An 11223-nucleotide genomic window follows, 5' to 3' on the forward strand; every position below is an offset into this window, starting at 1 on the left:
TTTTTAAATAATTTGCACTTTTTTTTTGAGAGAGAGGTTTTCACTATAGGGCGCATGCGCTCGCCAGACAGACAGAGAGAGACATAGAGACAGAAAGCAAGAAATCACCCCCAGAGGGGATGGTCAGGCCGCAATCCCTTCTCCTCCATTCTCCTCTGGGGATCTTGGGCACACACGCACACGCGCCTGGCGTGAGTTCTAAGCCACCGGGTCCAGGACGCGAACCGTGGTCGACTACGTGGGAATCCAGTGACATAGCCATTACGCTAACTGCTGGTTCCCTGCACTTTTTTTTTTTTTAAGTTTATTCATTTTTTTTTTTTCTGAGAGAGAGACAGAGTCCCCAACAGGGCCTTTACTCTGCCATCTTCCCCCAGTGTAAGCCTGTCAGGATTTCAGGCGTGTGAACAGATGCTCCTGGCATGTGCAGGGGGATCTCAGGAGGCTAACCCAAAACCTTTTCCATGTGGGTCAATTGCATTACCACCACCTGGCCCCAACTGAATGGATTTTACCCTTCAATTTCATATAAACAAAATTCCAGTTAAAAATAAATACAATGCTAATAACCTTCAAAAATGGCTTGTTTTTAACTATAGAAGTGTTCATTGAATTTTTATTATTATTTAATAATTTTAGGCAGTCATGTGTTGGTCAATATTTTATGCTGGCTTTGTTTCATGGGGGAGGATTGAATTAAAATTTGTAGCCTTTGCCAATTTGCCTAGTATAAAATATTCCCACTATGGTTGATTTGATATGATATCACTTGTCAGTTGAGAGCACATAATTAGCTTTTTTATTATTTAATTTATTTTGTACATTTGATCACTATATATCACTTAACTTGTAAAGTGAATTCTCCCAATATGAATACACGTCACACCAGTCCAGTTGAGGATACTATTCACATCATCATCAACAGAATAATCCATTTCTGTGTCTCATAAATGTTTGCCTCTCTATTTTTCTCCTTAGTTTCTTTCCCCATACTCTCCCTCTCCCCCACCCTCTTCCCACACTATCTTCAATATTCATAACCATTTTCGTGTTTCTATATCCTCTAAGCTTTTGGTTGCCTCCATAGAGTGTGGACAGCCAGTATATGTTAAGTGGAGACATACAGTGTCTCTTTCATAGCCTGACTTGCTTCACTCAGCAATAAATCTTCCATATTTGCCTACTTTCTATCAAATGCCATGGTCTTGTTGTTTCTTTATGACTGAATAGTATTCCATGGAATACATGTGCCACACTTTTTAATCCATTCATCTGTTCATGAACATTTGGGTTGGTTCCATGTCTTAGCAATTGTGAATAATGCCACAATACACATAGTTGTGCAAGCACTTCTTTGACTAAGCATTCTCCTGTCCTTTAGGTAGATACCCAGGAGTGAGATTGCTGAATCTTATGGTAGTTCTATTTGTAGGTCTTTGAGGGAACTCCATATTGTTTTCCATAGTGGCTAGACCAATTTACATTCCCACCAACAGTGTATGAGAGTTCCCCTTTTACCACAGACCTGCCTGCTCTTATCATTTTTTTATTTTTAAGCCATTCTGATTGGGGTTAGGTGGTATCTCACTGTGGTTTTGATTTGTATCTCCCTTATTATGAGGGATATTAAGCATTTTTTTGTATACTTTTTAGCTGCTCATACATCTTCCTTAGAGAGTTGTTTATTCAGCTCATTTTCCCATCTTTTAATTGGGTTGATCATTTTTTTTTTTTTTTTCAGGTAAGCTGCTTGAGTTCCCTGTGTATTCTGGTTATCAGTCCCTTATCTGAGGCAGGGTTTACAAAAAATATTCTCCCATTCCGAGTGTTGTCGATTCACACTAGTTACATGCCTTTTGCTGTGTAGAAATGTCTTAATCTGATGCAATCCCACTTGCCTATTTTTGGGATTATTGTGTATACGTTGGGGGATCTTATTTAAGAAGTCTGCCTATCCCAATGTCTCCCAAGTTTCTCCAGTGGTTTTCACCAGTAGTTTTATAGTTTTAGGTCTTAATAATTAGCTTCTTTGAGTCAGTGTGAGCCAATGAGAGTAATCCACTGCACACCACTGAGTAGACTTTCAAGTTATGAGAGGAACTTTACTAAAATCTTTTACTTAAAATTAATAGAACTAAGACTATGTGGTGAGAGATGCTTAGTCTTACGTTACCAGAAAAATAAAGAAATTTATATGATGAATTTTGTATTTTCAAAGTCTATGTTTAAGAAGAGCATAAACCCCAAATTATAAATCTTAATTAGAATCATTACATTACATAGATATAGTAGCCTTCCCTCACCCCATCTGTGCTTTTGCTTTCCACATCTTCAGTCACCTGTGGTCAACTGTGGTCCAAAAATAACAAGTGGAAAATAACAAGAAATAACAGTTCATACGTTTTAAATTGTACTCTGAATAGGAGGATAAAATCCCCCGCTATCCCATTCCGTCATACTTTCGTCCAATGGATTCATTCTGTGTATGCACCCACTCCTTAGGCACCTAGTGGCCCTCTTGGTTATCAGATTGACTGTCATGGTATCCTGTGCTTCACTCAAGTAGCCTTTACTTACTTAACAGTAGCCTGAAAACACCCAAGCAGTGATACTGGCAATTCAGATATGCCAAGCAGAAGACATACAGTGCTTCCTTTAAGTGAAAAAGTTAACTGTTCCCAATAAGGAAAGGAAAAGAAATCACATGCTAAGGTTGTTAAGATCTGTGGTGAGAACAAATTTTCTATCTGTGAAATTGTGAAAAAGGGAAAAGAAATTCACATTAAGTTTTGCTGTTATGTACAGTGTGTAAGTGCTTAGTGAAGATAAAAAAGGCATTAAATTTGTCAGTAGAAGACATGAACATAAACATGTTCAGGCTGACAACAATAAGGTTCATTGCTATCTGCAGTTTTAGGCATTCACTGGAGTCTTGGAAAGTATCTTCTGTAATAAGGGGAGAAGGCTGCATATTTAATGTTTTTCTTAATAGTCTGTATAGCATACTGGGTAACAGAATCAGACTTCTGATTTTAAATTCAGGCTCTCCCTTCTCTCCATCCCCTGACTCCCGTGATTTGGGGCTAGTTATTTCATCCCTGTGTGCCATTGTTTCATCATCCGTGAATAAATATGGCTAATTATCACACTAGCTAATAGTTATTGTGAGGATAAAATAAAATAATGCATATAAAGGGCTTTGCAGCAGTGCACAGCATGTACTAAAAATTTAATATTTATTAATATTATTAACATCATTGGCTGCTTCTAATGAAATAAACACACCAAGTTGCAAATAGTGTCGACTCAGCTGAAAAATATGTTGGAACTATGGCCTTCTAGGGTCAGTGGAAAAGAGTGATCTGGGAACAGCGGAAGTTTCCTGCTGGACATAAGGGATGATCTGTCAGCTCCACCACTTACTGATGTTGCCCTCTGTGTCAGTTTTCTCAAGTGCAAAACAGGCATAGCTCAGAGCATCGCTGTGAAGATTAACACTAACACAAATAGAGCAAAAGAGTAGTGCCTGGCATGTAGTAAGCACTCATTATCTACTATTATTTTTATAGAATTATTTATTTAATTTTATCTATTCTAAATTGACCAGAGAGAGACACAGAGAGATGGAGAGAAAGTGAGAAAGCAAGCCACCAGATCTGGGACTTGAACTGTGGTCGGCCATGTGTAAATGTCCAGTGCCTTAACCACCATGCCATCTGCTGGTCCCATCTATTTTTATTTTTTAAGGTTCTAGTTGCAATGTGGCCAAAAAACAAAAAACAAACAGAAAAAAAAAAAAAAGTATTGTTAAGTGATAGCAGTAGGCTGTAAATGTTACTGCCTTCTTGAAATGGACTCAGGAAATGAGGAAATATGTCACTTCCAGGAACTGCACTTTGCATTACAACTATCTGGGGTCATTATAAAACATACTGGTGCCTAGAAATTGATTCAGTTATTCTTGTATAGGAAATCTGCAGGGTTTTGTTTTATTTTGTTTTTGTTTTTTTATAATGGCCAAGATTATTTCAGTGTGCAGCTGGGGCTGAGAACTTCTATCTTAGAAGATAGTTCTAGAATTCAAATCAGTGGTCATCAGAAACCTTCTTTCCACAGCTGCTGGTTAAGAGCACTTCAGAATGATAAATAATTCCTGTGTCTATTCCTTTTTTTGACACTCTATTGAAATCAAATTTTTACCCCTTTTTCTTCCACTAAGCCAAAGGAGAAAAAAGAAGAAAGAAAAAACTCCTTTTAACAAACATTTTTATCTTCATTGACCCAATATTTATTGAAGATCTGCTACAGGACAAATTGCTGGGGCCCAGTCTCAGTGTGGGTTATCTCCACGGAGGCAGCGAAGGTGAACAGAAGACAGAGGCCTCGGTGCCTTTTCATGCATGTCTTATGCCAGACACCCCTTAAAGATCGCTCTCTGAGGATGACAACTGTTAGGCATCATCATGTGTTTTTATTGAAAATGTGATACATGCAAGTAAAGGGAGAGGGGCTAGTGTTTCAATTAACAGCTAATAAAGTTTTTAACAATAGAGAACATAGATTCTATTCAGGGTTGGATTAAGGGTGGGTCTAGTGTAGTTTCGCAATTGTAGGTGGGTCTCCATGGAATGCAGTTTCAGGAAAGCGGTTCCGGTAAGCAGAGATGATTATCAGCTGATGCGGCGCAGCAGCCATCTTGTGATTACCGGGAATGGTGTTGAGAAATGAAAATCTCAAGTATAGATATTAGTTCTTATGGATCTTAATAAAGAATGATACTTGTATAATTGTATAGGGATCTGAAACTTAATTTAAGGAACCCTAATATATCTTAAAGGGGTAGAACTTACTGCTTGCTAGGTAAGGGTGGGGACAGCCTTTTCAACTGGCGATGAGTAAAGTGACTAATGAGTTCATGAGGAACTTTTAAGATGAGTTTGAGGCATTCTATTGTGCCTGTGGCTCCACTGTTATGTATCTTGTTGGAACATTAGCCATAGTGGGGCGGGAGTGCCCTGGGCCTTCCAAAGGTCAGAAAGATTGCTGCCTCGATGTGACTTCATCACATCCTCCATTGTGACCACTGGAGTGAAGCATTGTAATTAACAGTAGGTGGTCAGAGCAAAGGGGAGCGGTCGGGGGACTGATTTTATTGTATACTCAGGATGTATAAGAGAGCTATATAATTCTTTTATAGTAGTATATTGGGGAGTCAGAGGGGGGTCGCTTCCCAGCAAGGCTGCCACAGTTTCTGGAGCAAGATTCTAGGTCAGAGGGGCACACAGTAGTGGCCTTGCCAAAGTACTGAACCGACCGGAAGCGGGGGTGGGGGGGCTCAGACAGATCCTGGGGATTTGTTGGACTCCTCCAACAAATATTTTGTTGCATTCTAAGGAGATAGTAATGAACTAAGTGTATCTCATAGCCTGGTGAAGAAATTTGTGATCTAGTGTGTTGCTTACCTAATAGCCTAAAATCTTATGTATCTGAAGTTCAAAGTACAATCCTACCTGGTTAGAATTAACTGTGGATTCTTCAGGTAAAGTATTTTTCAACTTTTTTATTGTAATAAAATACACATATTAAAAAATTTATCATCATAATCATTTTAAGTATACAATTTAGTGGTTTTCACTGTCTACCTCCAGAACTCTTCATCTTGCAGAATTGAAACTCTATACCCATTAAACAATAATGCATTATTCCTCACTCCAGCCCCTGGAAACTACCACTCTATTTTTGTCTCTCTGAATTTGACTTTTCTGGGTAACTCATACTATGGTATGAGTGTCCCCTCTAAAACTCATGCTGAAATTTAATTGTCACAGTGACAGGATTGGGAGGCTAGACCATGAAGAGATGATTGGGTCATGAAGGCTCCACTGTTGTGAATGGATTACTGCCATTATTCTGGGGGTGGCTTTGTTTTAAAAGTGAGATCTCTGGGGCCAGCAGGTGGTGTGTTAGTTAAGGTACTGAACTCCCACATGGCCTACCATGTTTCCAATCCCAGACCTGGTGGCTTAAAAATCATGTCAGGTATGCTAGGATGTGTGAGGAGCAGCTGCCTCAGCCTTTGGAACTGGAATAAAGGGCAAGTGGGGCCACCTGGACCTTACCTCACCATCAAAAGCCTCCCGTTGAGCCTGGGATGTAAGAGAAGTGGCTGCTGTGGTCTGTGTGATGCATCTTGCATGACTTTACATACCACCACACCATTTAGCTTCCCTGCCTAGGCCTCAGCTATATAGGGACCAGAAAGTTTTGAAAATACATGAACCAGAACATTGGAATATGGTAAGATCCTGTGGGATTTTTCCCTCCATACTCACCCCAGCAAAAAAGCACAGAGATTCTTAGAGAAGTGAGTTCATCTCTAAGTGCCTGGAAATCACAGTGGTGCCTCAAGAAACATAAAAAGAACAGGAAATTCTTTCCCATCCAAAGGAACAGAATACTATCAATAATAGACAAAGCACAAGATATTGTAGACATGTCAGATAAAGAATTCAGAATACTTATTGTAACTAAACTCAGTGTGATACAAGAGAGAATAGATAATCAGTTTCAGAAGATGAGAAAATCATTTCATGACTTAAAGGAGGAACTCCATAAAGAGAGACATATCCTTAAAAATAATCAAATAGAGTTATCAGAGTTAAGGAACACAATCCAGGAAATCAAAACGTCCTGGGAAAGAATTAACAGATTTGATCTTGCTGAAGAAAGAATCTCTGACTTTGGGACCAGCAGTTAGCGTAATGGCTATGTCACTGGACTCCCATGTAGTCTGCTGCGGTTCACGTCCTGGACCCGGTAGCTTAAAACTCAAACTGGGAGCGTGTGTGTGCATGCCCGAGATCCCGAGAGGAGAATGGAGGAGAAGGGATTGTGGCATGGCCATCCCCCTTGGGAGGTGATTTCTCACTTTCTATCTCTCTGTCTTTCTCTGTCTGTCTGGCGAGTGCACGTGCCCCATAGCAAAAACAAACAAACAAACAAAAAAACCTCTCCCAAAAAAAGAATCTCTGACTTTGAATACAAAGTTTCTGACTTACTACATGCAACCAAGAAAAATGTAAAAATATTCATGAAAAATGAGGACAGCATATGGGAAATCCTAGACACCATTAAATGGCCAAATATTTGCATTTTGGGTATTCTAGAAGGTATGGAGATGGGTAAAAGATTAGAAAACCTCTTTCTGATATATTAGTTGAATACTTTCCAAACTTGGAGAGGCATACAGAAATTCAAATTCAGGAAATAAAAAGAATACCTCTTCAAGGCACATCATAGCCAAACTAGTAAAATTTCAAGACAAGGACAATATTCTAAAAATGGCAAGCAAGAATAGCCCTGTTATTTACAAGTGTTACCTCATTAGTCTAATGGCAGACCTCTCAACTGAAACAAAGCAAAGAAGAAAAAAAGGATGACATATTAAATCTCTCAAAGAAAACCAATTTCAGCCAATTCTATATCCAGAAAGATTATTCTTCAAATGGGAAGAAAAAATAAAATTGTTCCAAGATAAACAAACACCAAAAAAAGTCACCAAAAGTAGGCTAGCCCCGTAGAGAATTCTACACCTAGAAAACTAAATAGAGATAAATAGAAGCAAGAGAACACAAAACAAGTAGAAAAAAAAAAAAGAGTAAATGACAGGGTGAGTTCACACACATCAATAGTAACCTTGCATGTCAATGGATTAAATTCTCCAGCTAAAAGATACAGATTGGCTCAATGGATGAAAAAACAGGAACCCTCTATATGTCGCTTACAAGAAACACACCTTATTGCTGGAAAAAGTTGTTTCATGTAAAGAAAAAAAAGGCAGGAGTTCTGTTATTAATATCAGATAAAATAGACTTTAGGATGGAAAGCATAAAAAGAGACAAAGAAGGACATTGTACAGTTCTGAAAGGATTAATTTATTATGAAGATAGAACAATCATAAATATTTTTGCACCTAATGCCGGGGCACCCAAATATGCAAAAGAAAGACTGCTTGATCTAAAGGGAGATAAAGACTCCAATATACTATTCATGAGTGATTATAATACTTCACTGTCATCACTGGACAGATCATCTAGACAAAAAATAAAGAGACACAGAAATAAATTGATATTATAAGCCAAATGGACCTGACAGATGTATATAGAGTATTCCATCCAGCAACTATGGAATGTACTTTTTGCTCATCTCTGGATGAAATATTTTCAAAGACTGACCACATGATGGGCCATAAAACAAGTCTACATAAATGTATAAGTATGGAAATTTTACCTGTATTTTCTCTGATCACAATGGAATTAAACTTTAAATCAACCTCAGAAAGAGTCCTCAAAAATACATAAATACATGGAAATTAAAAATATACTCCTGAATGTCTTCCAAACTATTGAAAAATTAAGACTGAAATCAAAAGATTGATTGAAACTAATGACAATAAACACACTACTCTCCATAGTCTTTGGGCCAAAGCAAAAGCAGTCTTCAGAGGCAAGTTTACAGAAAAAAAAAAGAAAGATGACAAATAAAAAAATAGAAAGATGACAAATAAATAAAATATAAAGATGAAAAAATAGAAAGATGACAAATAAATAACTTAACATCACATCATAAGGAACTGGAAAAACAACAAAAAATACATAAAAGAAAAAATAGTGAAGATTAGAGCTGAAATAAATGAAATAGAGAATAGAAGAATTATATAAAAATCAATGAAATGAAAAGCTAATTTTTAGAGAATAAACAAAATTGATAAACCATTAGCTAAACTAATCAATAAAAGCAGAGAAAAAGGTCAGATAAAATCAGTTTTGAAGTTGACAATGTTAACAACTGATATATTTGAAATACAAAAAAAAAAAAAAAAGAGTGAATACTATGAGCAACTATATGCTGATAAACTAGAAAACCTAGAAGAGATGGACAAATTTGTGGACAAACACAAGTTACCTGGGTTGAGTCATGATGAAATAGAAAGTCTGAAGAGATCAATAAGTGAAGAGATTGAGCACCGATAAATAATCTCCCAATAAAGAAAACCCATGACCAGAAGGCTTCACTTCTGAATTCTACAAATCTTTCAGAGAAGAGCTAACTCTAATTTTTCTCAGATTATTACTAAAAGTTCAAAAGGAAGGAATCCTCCCAAACTCATTTTATGAAGGCTCTATTACTTTGATACCAAAACCAGACAAGGACATAACAACAACAACAAAAAAAGAAACCTACAGACCAATATCTTTAATGAATACTTACACAAAAATTTTCAACATGACAATAACAAACTGAATCTAACAACATATCAAGAGGATTACACACCATAACCAGGTAGGCTTTATTCTGGGGATGCAAAAATGATCAACATATGTGAAACAATACACATAATAAGCCACATTAACAAAAATAAAGATAAAAATCATATGATCATATCTGTAGATGCAGAAAAAGCATTTGATAAAATACAACATCCTTCATAATCAATACTCTCAGCAAAACTGGAGTAGAAGGAACATTTCTCGATATAATAAAAGCCATAAATGACAGACCTACTGCAAACATCATACCGAATATGGAAAAGCTAGAAATCTTTCCATTAGAAATTGAAACAAGACAAGGTTGCCCATTCTTTCCACTCCTTTTTAATATAGTGCAGAAAGTCTTAGCCAATGCAATCAGAAAAGAGAGCAAAATAGAAGGTATTCAGATAGAAAAGGAAATTAAACTCTTCCTATTTGGAGATATGATTATATACCTAAAAAAATCCAAAGGAATCAAAAAAAATTCCTAGAACCGATAAATGAATTCAGTAAAATTGCAGAATACAAAGTCAATATACAAAAAAAATCTATGGGATTTTTATACATCAATAATGAACAGACTAAGATAGAACTGAAGAAAGCAATCCCATTTACTATAGCTACAAAACAAGTAAGCTACCTAGGAATAAAGCTAGCTGAAGAAGTGAAAGACCTTTACAAGGAAAACTATGAAAAACTGAAAAAAGAAATTGAGTATGATGTTAAAAAAAAAAAAAAAAAAAAAAAGGAAGGACAGGGCCAGAAGGTGATGTAGTGGTTAAAGTTAAGAACTCCCACATGGGTGACTACAGTTCATGTCCCAGACCTGACAGCTTCCAAATCATGCCAGGCTTATGTGTGTGCATGTCTAAAATCCTGAGAGGAAACTGGAGGGGAAAGGATTGTAGAGTGACCATTCCCCCAGAAAGTGATTTCTCATTTTCCCTGTCTGTGGCAAGCATACTCACCCTATGGCAGAAAACTTAAAAAAGAAAAAAGAAAAAAGAAAAAAAGAAAAGAAAGGACATTCCCTAATCTTGGATTGGAAGATTCAATATCATCATAATGTCAGTCCTACTCAAATTAATTTACATATTCAATGCAATTCCAGTCTAATTACCTGAGACAGTCTTCACAGAAATAGGAAAAACAATGACAAAATTTGTATGGAATAAAAAAAAAAAGACCTTGTATTGTCAAGGCAATACAGTATCAAACAAACAAACAAAACACAAAACTAGGAGGCATCTCACTACCTGACTTTAAAGCATATTACAAAGCATTTTTAAATATCATACTCAATTTTTTTTCAAAGTTTTCCTTGTAAAGGTTAGATTTACTCCTAGATATCTTGTTTGTTTTGTAGCTATTATAAATGGAATTGTTTTCTTCAATTCTGTCTCAGTCTATTCCTTATTCGTTACTGACTTTGTATCCTGCAATTTTACTGAATTCATTTATCACTACTAGATTTGTTTGTTTGTTTGTTTGTTTGTTTGTTTATTGTGCATTTCTTTGGATTTTCTAGGTATATGATCATATCATCTGCAAATAGGAACAGTTTAACTTCTTTTCCTATCTTAATGACTTATTTTGCTCTCTTGTCTGATTGCATTGGCCAGGACTTCCTGCACAGCATGGTACTGGCACAAACATAGATATAGACCAATGGAACAGATAGTCTAGAAATAAACCCCAAATCATACTGATATTTGATAAAAAGTATAAGACAATGCAATGGAGAAAAGAAAGTCTTCTTAGCAAATGATGTTGAGAGAACTGGATATCCATCTACAGAAAAATGAAATGGGACTCCTCTCTGTCATCATTAACTAAAATTAACTCAAAATGGATCAAGGATTTAAATATAAAACCTTTAATACAAAACTACTGGTAGAAAATGTAGGGAACA

Source organism: Tupaia chinensis, unplaced genomic scaffold, assembly GCF_000334495.1.
Source record: "Tupaia chinensis unplaced genomic scaffold, TupChi_1.0 Scaffold000155_1, whole genome shotgun sequence".
Classification (NCBI taxonomy): Eukaryota; Metazoa; Chordata; class Mammalia; order Scandentia; family Tupaiidae; genus Tupaia; species Tupaia belangeri.